The following is a 14,752-nucleotide window of genomic DNA, read 5'->3' on the forward strand; positions in this document are numbered from 1 at the left end:
TGTCGGGCTCCATCGAGCCCTGTCAGGCTTTGTCGAACCCTGTCGGGTTTGCTCGGGCCCTGTCGGGTTTGCTCGGGTCCTGTTGGGCTCTGTCGGGCCCTGTCGGGTTTGCTCGGGCCCTGTCGGGCTCCTTCGTTCCCTGTCAGGCTCCGTCAGGCCCTGTCGGGTATGCTCGTGCCCTGTCGGGCTCCGTCGGGCCCTGTCAGGTTTGCTCGGGCCCTGTCAGGATCTGTCGGGCATGGAGACCCCCGCTTGTCCTCAGGGTCCATTGTGACATCTTGGGCACCTCCCATTGACCCCAGGACCCATTGTGACACCATGGGGACCCCCCCTTGTCACTGGGGACCCATTGTGACACCATGGAGAAACCCGCTTGTCCTCAGGGTCCATTGTGACATCTTGGGCACCTCCCATTGTCCCCAGGACCTATTGTGACATCCTGGGGACCCCCTTGCTCCCAGGGCCCATTATGGCACCATGAGGACATCACCTTTGTCCCCAGGAACCATTGTGACATCCCAGGACCCCGCTTTGTCCCCAGGGCCCATTGTAGCACCATGGGGACCCCCTTTGACCCCAGGGCCCATTGTGGCACCATGGCAACCCCTTTTGCCCCAGGGCCCATTGTGACATTCTAGGACCCCACTTTGTCCCCAGAGCATATTGTGACACCATGGGGACCCCTCCTTGTCACTGGGGACCCATTATGACACCATGGGGACCCCCCCTTGTCCTCAGGACTCATTCTCACATCCTGGGCACCCCCCATTGTCCCCAGGGCCCATTGTGACATCCTGGGGACCCTCATTGTCCCCAGGGCCCATTGTGACATCCCAGAACCTCCTATTGTCCCCAGGGCCCATTGTGACATTCCAGGACCCCCCATTGTCCCCAGGGCCCATTGTGACATCCACTGCACCCCCTTGTCCCCAGGGCCCATTGTGACATTCAGGGGACCCTCTTTGTCCCCAGGGCCCATTGTGACATCCTGGGGACCCCCCCTTGTCACTGGGGCCCATTGTGACGTCCCAGGACCCCCCGTTGTCCCCAGGGTTCATTGTGACGTCTTAGGACCCCCCATTGTCCCCAGGGCCCATTGTGACATCCTGGAGACCCCTCTTTGTCCCCAGGGCCCATTGTGACATCCTGGGGACCCCCCCTTGTCACTGGGGCCCATTGTGACGTCCCAGGATCCCTCCTTGTCCGCAGGGCCCATTGTGACGTCTTAGGACCCCCCATTGTCCCCAGGGCCCATTGTGACATTCAGGGGACCCCCTTTGTCACTGGGGCCCATTGTGACATCCCAGGACCCCAAATTGTCCCCAGGGCCCATTGTGATGTCCCAGGACCCCTCATTGTCCCCACGGCCCATTGTGACATCCTGGGTACCCCCCTTTGTCACTGGGGCTCATTGAGACATCGTGGGGACCAACTTTGTCCCCAGGGCCCATTGTGACGTCCCAGGACCTCCCGTTGACCCCAGTGTCCATTGTGACATCCGAGGAGCCCACTTTGTCCCCAGGACCCATTTTGATATTGAGGGGAACCACGTTTGTCCCCAGGGCCCATTGTGACACCATGGGGACCCCCCCTTGTCACTGGGGACCCATTGTGACACCATGGAGACCCCTGCTTGTCCTCAGGGTCCATTGTGACATCTTGGGCACCTCCCATTGTCCCCAGGACCCATTGTGACATCCTGGGGACCCCCTTGCTCCCAGGGCCCATTGTGGCACCATGGGGACATCCCCTTTGTCCCCAGGGCCCATTGTGACATTCCAGGACCCCCCATTGTCCCCAGGGCCCATTGTGACATCCACTGCACCCCCTTGTCCCCAGGGCCCATTGTGACATTCAGGGGACCCCTCTTTGTCCCCAGGGCCCATTCTGACATCCTGGGGACCCCCCCTTGTCACTGGGGCCCATTGTGACGTCCCAGGACCCCCCATTGTCCCCAGGGCCCATTGTGACATCCTGGGGATCCCTCCTTGTCCTCAGGGCCCATTGTGACGTCTTAGGACCCCCCATTGTCCCCAGGGCCCATTGTGACATTCAGGGGACGCCTCTTTGAAACCCAGGGCACATTGTGACATCCTGGGGACCCCCCCTTGTCCCCAGAGCCCATTGTGACGTCCCAGGACCCCCCATTGTCCCCAGGGTCCATTGTGACAGTCAGGGGGCCCCTTTGTCACTGGGGCCCATTGTGACATCCCAGGACCCCACATTGTCCCTAGGACCTATTGTGACATCCTGGGGACCCCACTTGTCCCCAGGACCCATTGTGACACTATGGGGAACCCCCTTGTCCCCAGGGCCCATTGTGACGTCCTGGGTACCACCCTTGTCCGCAGGGCTCATTGTGACGTCCCAGGACCCCCCATTGTCCCCAGGGCCCATTGTGACATCCTGGGGATCCCTCCTTGTCCGCAGGGCCCACTGTGACGTCCTAGGACCCCCCATTGTCCCCAGGGCCCATTGTGACATCCTCGGCAGCCCCTTGTCCCCAGGGCCCATTGTGACATTCAGGGGACCCCTCATTGTCCCCAGGGCCCATTGTGACATCCTGGGGACCCCCTCTTGTCACTGGGGCCCATTGTGACGTCCCAGGACCCCCCATTGTCCCCAGGGCCCATTGTGACTTTCAGGGGACCCCTCTTTGTCCCCAGGGGCCATTGTGACGTCTAACGACCCCCCATTGTCCCCAGGGCCCATTGTGACATCCTGGGGATCCCTCCTTGTCCTCAGGGCCCATTGTGACGTCCCAGGACCGCCCATTGTCCCCAGGGCCCATTGTGACATTCAGGGGACCCCTCTTTGTCCCCAGGGCCCATTGTGACATCCTGGGGATCCCTCATTGTCCCCAGGGCCCATTGTGACGTCCCAGCACCCCCCATTGTCCCCAGGACCTATCGTGACATTCAGGGGAGCCCCTTTGTCACTGGGGCCCATTGTGACACCATGGAGACCCCCGCTTGTCCTCAGGGTCCATTGTGTCATCCTGGGCACCCCCCATTTTCCCCAGGACCCATTGTGACATCCTGGCCACCCCCTTGCTCCCAGGGCCCGTTGTGGCACCATGGGGATACCCCCTTTGTCCCCAGGGCCCATTGTGACATCCCAGGACCCCCCTTTGTCCCCAGGGCCATTGTGAAATCCTGGGGACCCCTTTTGTCCCCAGGGCCCATTGTGGCACCATGGGGAACCCCTTTGTCACTGGGGGCCATTGTGACATTCCAGGATTCCACTTTGTCCCCAGGGCTCGTTCTGACACCTTGGGGACTCCCATTGTCCCCAGGGCCCATTGTGACATCCCAGGACCCCACTTTGTCCCCAGGGCTTATTGTGACATCTGGGGTACGCCCTTGTCCCCAGGACCCATCGTGGCACCGTGGGGACCCTCCTTGTCACTTGGGCCCATTGTGACGTCCCAGAACCCGCCATTGTCCCCAGGGCCCATTGTGACATCCTGCGGACCCCCCGTTGTCCCCAGGGCCCATTGTGACATTCAGGGGACCCACCATTGTTCTCAGGGCCCATTGTGACGTCCCAGGACCCCCCATTGTCCCCAGGGCCCATTGTGACATCCTCAGCACCCCCTTGTCCCCAGGGCCCATTGTGACATTCAGGGGACCCCTCTTTTTCCCCAGGGCCCATTGTGACATCCTGGGGACCCCCCTTGTCCCCAGGGCCCATTGTGACGTCCCAGAACCCGCCATTGTCCCCAGGGCCCATTGTGACATCCTGGGGATCCCTGCTTGTCCCCAGGGCCCATTGGGACGTCCCAGGACCCGCTATTGTCCCCAGGGCCCATTGTGACATCCTGGGGATCCCTCCTAGTCCCCAGGGCCCATTGGGACGTCCCAGGACCCCCATTGTCCCCAGGGCCCATTGTGACATTCAGGGGCCCCCGTTTGTCACTGGGGCCCATTGTGACATCCCAGGGCCCCACTTGTCCCCAGGACCCATTGTGACACTATAGGGACCCCCCCTTGTGCCCAGTGACCATTGTGACACCGTGGGTACCACCCTTGTCCGCACGGCCCATTGTGACATCCTAGGGACACCCCCTTGTCTCCAGGGCCCATTGTGACATCCTGGGAATCCCTCCTTGTCCCCAGGGCCCATTTTGAAATTCAGGGGACCCCCCATTGTCCCCAGGGCCCATTGTGACATTCAGGGGACCCCTCTTTGTCCCCAGGGCCCATTGTGACATCCTGGGGATCCCTCCTTGTCCCCAGGGCCCATTGTGACGTCCCAGGACCCCCCATTGTCCCCAGGACCTATTGTGACATTCAGGGGAGCCCCTTTGTCACTGGGGCCCATTGTGACACCATGGAGACCCCCGCTTGTCCTCAGGGTCCATTGTGACATCCTGGGCACCCCCCATTTTCCGCAGGACCCATTGTGACATCCTGGCCACCCCCTTGCTCCCAGGACCCGTTGTGGCACCATGGGGACACCCCCTTTGTCCCCAGGACCCATTGTGACATCCCAGGACCCCCCTTTGTCCCCAGGGCCATTGTAGCACCATGGGGACCCCCTTTGACCCCAGGGCCCATTGTGGCACCATGGCAACCCCTTTTGTCCCCAGGGCCCATTGTGACATTCTTGGACCCCACTTTGTCCCCAGGGCCTATTGTGACACCATGGGGACCCCTCCTTGTCACTGGGGACCCATTGTGACACCATGGGGACCCAGTCTGGTCCTCAGGACTCATTCTCACATCCTGGACACCCCCCATTGTCCCCAGGGCCCATTGTGACATCCACTGCACCCCCTTGTCCCCAGGGCCCATTGTGACATTCAGGGGACCCCTCTTTGTCCCCAGGGCCCATTGTGACATCCTGGGGACCCCCCCTTGTCCCCAGGGCCCATTGAGACGTCCCAGGACCCCCCACTGTCCCCAGGGCCCATTGTGACATTCAGGGGACCCCCTTTGTCCCCAGGGCCCATTCTGATACCGTGGGGACCCCCTTTGTCCCCAGGGCCCATTGTGACATTCAGGGGACGCTCTTTGTCCACAGGGCCCATTGTGACATCCTGGGGACCCTCCTTGTCCCCAGAGCCCATTGTGACATCCAGGGGACCCCCTTTGTCCCCAGGGCCCATTGTGGCACCATGAGGACCCTCTTTGTCACTGGGGCCCATTGTGACATCCCACGACCCCCCTTTGTCCCCAGGGCCTATTGTGACATCCTGGGGACCCTCCTTGTCCCCAGAGCCCATTGTGACATCCCAGGACCCCACTTTGTCCCCAGGGCTTATTGTGACACCATGGGGATCTCCCTTGTCCCCAGGGCCCATTGTGACACCGTGGGGAACCCCTTTGTCACTGGGGGCCATTGTGACATTCCAGGATTTCACTTTGTCCCCAGGGCTCGTTCTGACACCTTGGGGACTCCCATTGTCCCCAGGGCCCATTGTGACATCCTGGGCAACCCCATTGTCCCCAGGGCCCATTGTGACATCCTGGGGACCCCCATTGTCCCCAAGGCCCATTGTGACATTCCAGGACCCCCCATTGTCCCCAGGGCCCATTGTGACATCCACTGCACCCCCTTGTCCCCAGGGACCATTGTGACATTCAGGGGACCCCTCTTTGTCCCCAGGACCCATTGTGACATCCTGGGGACCCCCGTTGTCACGGGGGCCCATTGTGACGTCCCAGGACCCCCCATTGTCCCCAGGGCCCATTGTGACATCCTGGGGATCCCTCCTTGTCCCCAGGGCCCATTGTGACGTCTTAGGACCCCCCATTGTCCCCAGGGCCCATTGCGACATTCAGGGGACGCCTCTTTGTACCCAGGGCACATTGTGACATCCTGGGGACCCCCCCTTGTCCCCAGGGCCTATTGTGACATCCTGGGGATCCCTCCTTGTCCCCAGGGCCTATTGTGACGTCCCAGGACGCCCCATTGTCCTCCGGACCCATTGTAACATTCAGGGAACCCCTTTGTCACTGGGGCCCATTGTGACATCCCAGGACCGCCCATTGTCCCCAGGGCCCATTGTGACATCCTGGGGACCCCACTTGTCCCCAGGGCCTATTGTGACACCATGGGGACCCCTCCTTGTCCTCAGGACTCATTCTCACATCCTGGGTACCCCCCATTGTCCCCAGGGACCATTGTGACATCGTGGGGACCCCACTTGTCCCCAGGGTCCATTGTGACACTATGGGGACCCCCCCTTGTGCCCAGGGCCCATAGTGACACCGTGGGTACCACCCTTGTCTGCAGGGCTCATTGTGACATCCCAGGACCCCCCATTGTCCCCAGGGCCCATTGTGACATTCAGGGGACCCCCCTTTGTCGCCAGGGCCCATTCTGATACCGTGGGGACCCCGTTTGTCCCCAGGGCCCATTGTGACATCCTGGGGATCCTCCGTGTCTCCAGAGCCCATTGTGACATCCAGGGGACCCCCTTTGTCCCCAGGGCCCATTGTGGCACCATAGGGACCCACTTTGTCACTGGGGCCCATTGTGACATCCCAGGACCCCCCCTGGTCCCCAGGGCCCATTGTGACATCCGGCGGACCCCCCTTTGTCCCTAGGGCCCATTGTGACATCCTGGGGACCCGTTTCTCCCCACGGCGTATTGTGGCACCATGGGGACTCCCCCTTGTCACTGGGGGCCCATTGTGACACCATGGAGACCCCTGCTTGTCCTCAGGGTCCATTGTGACATACTGGGCACCCCCTTGCTCCCAGGGCCCATTGTGGCACCATGGGGATACCCCCTTGTCCCCAGGGCCCATTGTGACATTCTAGGACCCAACTTTGTCCCCAGGGCATATTGTGACACCATGGGGACCCCTCCTTGTCCTCAGGACTCATTCTCACATCCTGGGTACCCCCCATTGTCCCCAGGGCCCATTGTGACATCGTGGGGACCCCACTTGTCCCCAGGGTCCATTGTGACACTATGGGGACCCCCCCTTGTGCCCAGGGCCCATAGTGACACCGTGGGTACCACCCTTGTCTGCAGGGCTCATTGTGACATCCCAGGACCCCCCATTGTCCCCAGGGCCCATTGTGACATTCAGGGGACCCCCTTTGTCCCCAGAGCCCATTGTGACATGCTGGGGACGCTCTTTGTCCGCAGGGCCCATTGTGACATGCTGGGGACCCCCTTTGTCCCCAGGGCCCATTGTGGCACCATAGGGACCCCCTTTGTCACTGGGGCCCATTGTGACATCCCAGGACCCTCCCTGGTCCCCAGGCCCCATTGTGACATCCTGGGGACCCCCTTTGTCCCAGGACTTCATTGTGACATCCTGGGGACCCCCCTTGTCCTCAGGGTCCATTGTGACAGCCCAGGACCTTACATTGTCCCCAGGGCCCATTGTGTTATCTGGGGGAACCCCTTGTTCCCAAGGCCCATTGTGACATCCTGGGGACCCACCCTTGTCCCCAGGGCCCATTGTGACATCCCAGGACCCCCCATTGTCCCCAGGGCCCATTGTGACATCCTCGGCACCCCCTTGTCCCCAGGGCCCATTGTGACATTCAGGGGACCCCTCTTTGTCCCCAGGGCCCATTGTGACATCCTGGGGACCCCCTTTGTCCCCAGGGCCCATTGTGGCACCATAGGGACCCCCTTTGTCACTGGGGCCCATTGTGACATCCCAGGACCCTCCCTGGTCCCCAGGCCCCATTGTGACATCCTGGGGACCCCCTTTGTCCCAGGACTTCATTGTGACATCCTGGGGACCCCCCTTGTCCTCAGGGTCCATTGTGACAGCCCAGGACCTTACATTGTCCACAGGGCCCATTGTGTTATCTGGGGGAACCCCTTGTTCCCAAGGCCCATTGTGACATCCTGGGGACCCACCCTTGTCCCCAGGGCCCATTGTGACATCCCAGGACCCCCCATTGTCCCCAGGGCCCATTGTGACATCCTCGGCACCCCCTTGTCCCCAGGGCCCATTGTGACATTCAGGGGACCCCTCTTTGTCCCCAGGGCCCATTGTGACATCCTGGGGACCCCCTTTGTCCCCAGGGCCCATTGTGGCACCATAGGGACCCCCTTTGTCACTGGGGCCCATTGTGACATCCCAGGACCCCCCCTGGTCCCCAGGCCCCATTGTGACATCCTGGGGACCCCCTTTGTCCCAGGACTTCATTGTGACATCCTGGGGACCCCCCTTGTCCTCAGGGTCCATTGTGACAGCCCAGGACCTTACATTGTCCCCAGGGCCCATTGTGTTATCTGGGGGAACCCCTTGTTCCCAAGGCCCATTGTGACATCCTGGGGACCCCACTTGTCCCCAGGGCCTATTGTGACACCATGGGGACCCGTTTCTCCCCACGGCGTATTGTGGCACCATGGGGACTCCCCCTTGTCACTGGGGGCCCATTGTGACACCATGGAGACCCCTGCTTGTCCTCAGGGTCCATTGTGACATCCTGGGTACCCCCTTGCTCCCAGGGCCCATTGTGGCACCATGGGGATACCCCCTTGTCCCCAGGGCCCATTGTGACATTCTAGGACCCCACTTTGTCCCCAGGGCCTATTGTGACACCATGGGGACCCCTCCTTGTCCTCAGGACTCATTCTCACATCCTGGGTACCCCCCATTGTCCCCAGGGCCCATTGTGACATCGTGGGGACCCCACTTGTCCCCAGGGTCCATTGTGACACTATGGGACCCCCCCTTGTGCCCAGGGCCCATTGTGACACCGTGGGTACCACCCTTGTCTGCAGGGCTCATTGTGACATCCCAGGACCCCCCATTGTCCCCAGGGCCCATTGTGACATTCAGGGGACCCCCTTTGTCCCCAGAGCCCATTGTGACATGCTGGGGACGCTCTTTGTCCCCAGGGCCCATTGTGACATCCTGGGGACCCCCTTTGTCCCCAGGGCCCATTGTGGCACCATAGGGACCCCCTTTGTCACTGGGGCCCATTGTGACATCCCAGGACCCCCCCTGGTCCCCAGGCCCCATTGTGACATCCTGGAGACCCCCTTTGTCCCAGGACTTCATTGTGACATCCTGGGGACCCACCCTTGTCCCCAGGGCCCATTGTGACATCCCAGGACCCCCATTGTCCCCAGGGCCCATTGTGACATCCTGGGGACCCCCCCTTATCCCCAGGGCCCATTGTGACATCCCAGGACCCCCCATAGTCCCCAGGGCCCATTGTGACATCCTGGGGATCCCTCCTTGTCCCCAGGGCCCATTTTGACGTCCTAGGACCCCCCATTGTCCCCAGGACCCATTGTGACATTCAGGGGGACCCCCTTTGTCTCTGGGGCCCATTGTGACATCCCAGGACCTCACATTGTCCCCAGGGCCCATTGTGACATCCTGGGGACCCCACTTGTCCCCAGGGCCTATTGTGACACCATGGGGACCCCTCCTTGTCCTCAGGACTCATTCTCACATCCTGGGTACCCCCCATTGTCCCCAGGGACCATTGTGACATCGTGGGGACCCCACTTGTCCCCAGGGTCCATTGTGACACTATGGGGACCCCCCCTTGTGCCCAGGGCCCATAGTGACACCGTGGGTACCACCCTTGTCTGCAGGGCTCATTGTGACATCCCAGGACCCCCCATTGTCCCCAGGGCCCATTGTGACATTCAGGGGACCCCCCTTTGTCGCCAGGGCCCATTCTGATACCGTGGGGACCCCGTTTGTCCCCAGGGCCCATTGTGACATCCTGGGGATCCTCCGTGTCTCCAGAGCCCATTGTGACATCCAGGGGACCCCCTTTGTCCCCAGGGCCCATTGTGGCACCATAGGGACCCACTTTGTCACTGGGGCCCATTGTGACATCCCAGGACCCCCCCTGGTCCCCAGGGCCCATTGTGACATCCGGCGGACCCCCCTTTGTCCCTAGGGCCCATTGTGACATCCTGGGGACCCGTTTCTCCCCACGGCGTATTGTGGCACCATGGGGACTCCCCCTTGTCACTGGGGGCCCATTGTGACACCATGGAGACCCCTGCTTGTCCTCAGGGTCCATTGTGACATACTGGGCACCCCCTTGCTCCCAGGGCCCATTGTGGCACCATGGGGATACCCCCTTGTCCCCAGGGCCCATTGTGACATTCTAGGACCCAACTTTGTCCCCAGGGCATATTGTGACACCATGGGGACCCCTCCTTGTCCTCAGGACTCATTCTCACATCCTGGGTACCCCCCATTGTCCCCAGGGCCCATTGTGACATCGTGGGGACCCCACTTGTCCCCAGGGTCCATTGTGACACTATGGGGACCCCCCCTTGTGCCCAGGGCCCATAGTGACACCGTGGGTACCACCCTTGTCTGCAGGGCTCATTGTGACATCCCAGGACCCCCCATTGTCCCCAGGGCCCATTGTGACATTCAGGGGACCCCCTTTGTCCCCAGAGCCCATTGTGACATGCTGGGGACGCTCTTTGTCCGCAGGGCCCATTGTGACATCCTGGGGACCCCCTTTGTCCCCAGGGCCCATTGTGGCACCATAGGGACCCCCTTTGTCACTGGGGCCCATTGTGACATCCCAGGACCCTCCCTGGTCCCCAGGCCCCATTGTGACATCCTGGGGACCCCCTTTGTCCCAGGACTTCATTGTGACATCCTGGGGACCCCCCTTGTCCTCAGGGTCCATTGTGACAGCCCAGGACCTTACATTGTCCACAGGGCCCATTGTGTTATCTGGGGGAACCCCTTGTTCCCAAGGCCCATTGTGACATCCTGGGGACCCACCCTTGTCCCCAGGGCCCATTGTGACATCCCAGGACCCCCCATTGTCCCCAGGGCCCATTGTGACATCCTCGGCACCCCCTTGTCCCCAGGGCCCATTGTGACATTCAGGGGACCCCTCTTTGTCCCCAGGGCCCATTGTGACATCCTGGGGACCCCCTTTGTCCCCAGGGCCCATTGTGGCACCATAGGGACCCCCTTTGTCACTGGGGCCCATTGTGACATCCCAGGACCCTCCCTGGTCCCCAGGCCCCATTGTGACATCCTGGGGACCCCCTTTGTCCCAGGACTTCATTGTGACATCCTGGGGACCCCCCTTGTCCTCAGGGTCCATTGTGACAGCCCAGGACCTTACATTGTCCCCAGGGCCCATTGTGTTATCTGGGGGAACCCCTTGTTCCCAAGGCCCATTGTGACATCCTGGGGACCCACCCTTGTCCCCAGGGCCCATTGTGACATCCCAGGACCCCCCATTGTCCCCAGGGCCCATTGTGACATCCTCGGCACCCCCTTGTCCCCAGGGCCCATTGTGACATTCAGGGGACCCCTCTTTGTCCCCAGGGCCCATTGTGACATCCTGGGGACCCCCTTTGTCCCCAGGGCCCATTGTGGCACCATAGGGACCCCCTTTGTCACTGGGGCCCATTGTGACATCCCAGGACCCCCCCTGGTCCCCAGGCCCCATTGTGACATCCTGGGGACCCCCTTTGTCCCAGGACTTCATTGTGACATCCTGGGGACCCCCCTTGTCCTCAGGGTCCATTGTGACAGCCCAGGACCTTACATTGTCCCCAGGGCCCATTGTGTTATCTGGGGGAACCCCTTGTTCCCAAGGCCCATTGTGACATCCTCGGCACCCCCTTGTCCCCAGGGCCCATTGTGACATTCAGGGGACCCCTTTTTGTCCCCAGGGCCCATTGTGACATCCTGGGGATCCCTCCTTGACCCCAGGGCCTATTGTGACGTCCCAGGACCCCCCATTGTCCCCAGGACCTATTGTGACATCCTGGCCACCCACTTGCTCCCAGGGCCCATTGTGGCACCATGGGGACACCCCCTTGTCCCCGGTGCCCATTGTGACATCCCAGGACCCCCCTTTGTCCCCAGGAGCCATTGTAGCACCATGGGGACCACTTTTGTCCCCAGGGCCCATTGTGACATTCTAGGACCCCACTTTGTCCCCAGGGCATATTGTGACATCCTGGGGACCCTCATTGTCCTCAGGGTCCATTGTGACATCCTGGGCACCCCCCATTTTCCCCAGGACCCATTGTGACATCCTGGCCACCCCCTTGCTCCCAGGGCCCGTTGTGGCACCATGGGGACACCCCCTTTGACCCCAGGGTCCATTGTGGCACCATGGCAAGCCCTTTTGTCCCCAGGGCCCATTGTGACATTCTTGGACCCCACTTTGTCCCCAGGGCCTATTGTGACACCATGGGGACACCTCCTTGTCACTGGGGACCCATTGTGACACCATGGGGACCCCCCCTTGTCCTCAGGACTCATTCTCACATCCTGGACACCCCCCATTGTCCCCAGGGCCCATTGTGACATCCACTGCACCCCCTTGTCCCCAGGGCCCATTGTGACATTCAGGGGACCCCTCTTTGTCCCCAGGGCCCATTGTGACATGCTGGGGACGCTCTTTGTCCCCAGGGCCCATTGTGACATCCTGGGGACCCCCTTGTCCCCAGTGCCTATTGTGAAATCCTGGGCACCCCCTTTGTCCCCAGGGCCCATTGTGACGTCCCAGGACCCCCCTTTGTCCCCAGGGTCCATTGTGACATCCTGGGGACCCTCTTTGTCCCCAGGGCCCATTGTGACAGGGTGGGGACTCCCTTTGTCCCCAGGGGCCATTGTGATGTCCCAGGATCCCCCTTTGTCCCCAGGGCCCATTGTGACATCCTGGGGATCCCTCCTTGTCCCCAGGGCCTATTGTGACGTCCCAGGACCCCCCATTGTCCTCCGGACCCATTGTAACATTCAGGGAACCCCTTTGTCACTGGGGCCCATTGTGACATCCCAGGACCGCCCATTGTCCCCAGGGCCCATTGTGACATCCTGGGGACCCCATTTTCCCCAGGACCCATTGTGACCCTATGGGGACCCCCCCTTGTTCCCAGGGCCCATTGTGACACCGTGGGTACCACCCTTGACCGCAGGGCTCATTGTGACATCGCAGGACCCCCCTTTGTCCCCAGAGCCCATTGTGACATACAGGGGACCCCCTTTGTCCCCAGGGCCCATTGTGACATCGCAGGACCCACCCTGGTCCCCAGGGCCCATTGTGACATCCTGGGCACCCCTTTTGTCCCCACGGCCCATTGTGGCACCATGGGGACCCCCTTTGTCACTGGGGCCCATTGTGACATCCCAGGACCCCACTTTGTCCCCAGGGCTGATTGTGATGTCCCAGGGCCCCTCTGTGTCCCCAGGGCCCATTGTGACACTTTAGGGACCCCTCTTTGTCTCCAGGGCCCATTGTGACATCCTGGGGATCCTCCGTGTCTCCAGAGCCCATTGTGACATCCAGGGGACCCCCTTTGTGCCCAGGGCCCATTGTGGCACCATAGGGACCCACTTTGTCACTGGGGCCCATTGTGACATCCCAGGACCCCCCCTGGTCCCCAGGGCCCATTGTGACATCCGGCGGACCCCCCTTTGTCCCTAGGGCCCATTGTGACATCCTGGGGACCCGTTTCTCCCCACGGCGTATTGTGGCACCATGGGGACTCCCCCTTGTCACTGGGGGCCCATTGTGACACCATGGAGACCCCTGCTTGTCCTCAGGGTCCATTCTGACATCCTGGGTACCCCCTTGCTCCCAGGGCCCATTGTGGCACCATGGGGATACCCCCTTGTCCCCAGGGCCCATTGTGACATTCTAGGACCCCACTTTGTCCCCAGGGCCTATTGTGACACCATGGGGACCCCTCCTTGTCCTCAGGACTCATTCTCACATCCTGGGTACCCCCCATTGTCCCCAGGGCCCATTGTGACATCGTGGGGACCCCACTTGTCCCCAGGGTCCATTGTGACACTATGGGACCCCCCCTTGTGCCCAGGGCCCATTGTGACACCGTGGGTACCACCCTTGTCTGCAGGGCTCATTGTGACATCCCAGGACCCCCCATTGTCCCCAGGGCCCATTGTGACATTCAGGGGACCCCCTTTGTCCCCAGAGCCCATTGTGACATGCTGGGGATGCTCTTTGTCCCCAGGGCCCATTGTGACATCCTGGGGACCCCCTTTGTCCCCAGGGCCCATTGTGGCACCATAGGGACCCCCTTTGTCACTGGGGCCCATTGTGACATCCCAGGACCCCCCCTGGTCCCCAGGCCCCATTGTGACATCCTGGGGACCCCCTTTGTCCCAGGACTTCATTGTGACATCCTGGGGACCCACCCTTGTCCCCAGGGCCCATTGTGACATCCCAGGACCCCCATTGTCCCCAGGGCCCATTGTGACATCCTCGGCACCCCCTTGTCCCCAGGGCCCATTGTGACATTCAGGGGACCCCTCTTTGTCCCCAGGGCCCATTGTGACATCCTGGGGATCCCTCCTTGATTCCAAGGCCCATTGTGACATCCCAGGACCCCCCATTGTCCCCAGGACCTATTGTGACATCCTGGCCACCCCCTTGCTCCCAGGGCCCATTGTGGCACCATGGGGACACCCCCTTGTCCCCGGTGCCCATTGTGACATCCCAGGACCCCCCTTTGTCCCCAGGAGCCATTGTAGCACCATGGGGACCACTTTTGTCCTCAGGGCCCATTGTGACATTCTAGGACCCCACTTTGTCCCCAGGGCCTATTGTGACACCATGGGGACCCCTCCTTGTCCTCAGGACTCATTCTCACATCCTGGGCACACGCCATTGTCCCCAGGGCCCATTGTGACATCCTGGGGACCCTCATTGTCCTCAGGGTCCATTGTGACATCCTGGGCACCCCCCATTTTCCCCAGGACCCATTGTGACATCCTGGCCACCCCCTTGCTCCCAGGGCCCGTTGTGGCACCATGGGGACACCCCCTTTGACCCCAGGGCCCATTGT

The sequence above is a fragment of the Patagioenas fasciata genome, unplaced genomic scaffold, assembly GCF_037038585.1.
Source record: "Patagioenas fasciata isolate bPatFas1 unplaced genomic scaffold, bPatFas1.hap1 Unplaced_5, whole genome shotgun sequence".
In the NCBI taxonomy this organism is placed as follows: Eukaryota; Metazoa; Chordata; class Aves; order Columbiformes; family Columbidae; genus Patagioenas; species Patagioenas fasciata.